This window comes from Orycteropus afer, unplaced genomic scaffold, assembly GCF_000298275.1.
Source record: "Orycteropus afer afer isolate SDZICR_OR568_19922 unplaced genomic scaffold, OryAfe1.0 scaffold00063, whole genome shotgun sequence".
In the NCBI taxonomy this organism is placed as follows: Eukaryota; Metazoa; Chordata; class Mammalia; order Tubulidentata; family Orycteropodidae; genus Orycteropus; species Orycteropus afer.
The window spans coordinates 2,179,159-2,179,552 of record NW_006921650.1 but is presented as its reverse complement, the minus strand read 5'-3'; the positions used below and the strand labels follow the sequence as shown (position 1 = coordinate 2,179,552).

The 394-nt window shown below is 37.6% G+C and overlaps 1 pseudogene; it reads left to right on the top strand.

Annotated features, from left to right (window-relative positions):
* The window catches only part of LOC103196184, a 114,638-nt pseudogene extending 114,557 nt beyond the window's left edge, over window positions 1-81 (top strand).
* The last annotated feature ends 313 nt before the right edge of the window (window positions 82-394 follow it).

Genomic DNA, 394 nt, shown 5'->3' with positions numbered 1-394 from the left:
CTTAGACTAGTTGTTTCTATTAGTCTTATTTTTTTCACTCTTCTTTACTTTAGACGACGAGAGGCCAATGTTGCCCTCTAAGTGACTACTCACAGGCTTTTAAGATACCAGTTGCAACTCACCAAAGTATGATAAAGAATATTGTCTTTGTGGCTATGTTATGTCAATTGACCTTGATTTCTCCTGACTATAGTCTTGAGCCCCCAGCTTCCCTGAAGCATTCTCTCAAGGTGTTTGGTTACAGCTAAGAAATTTCTGTATCTTTGCCTGTTTGCTCTACTATTTACAGGGATAATTTTACAGTACATACAAATAAGTATATAGAAATATCATTTGCCAGACCTGTATATGGTTGTGGGTATAGCCCCCTTCATCTACCTGTACTTGATCATCT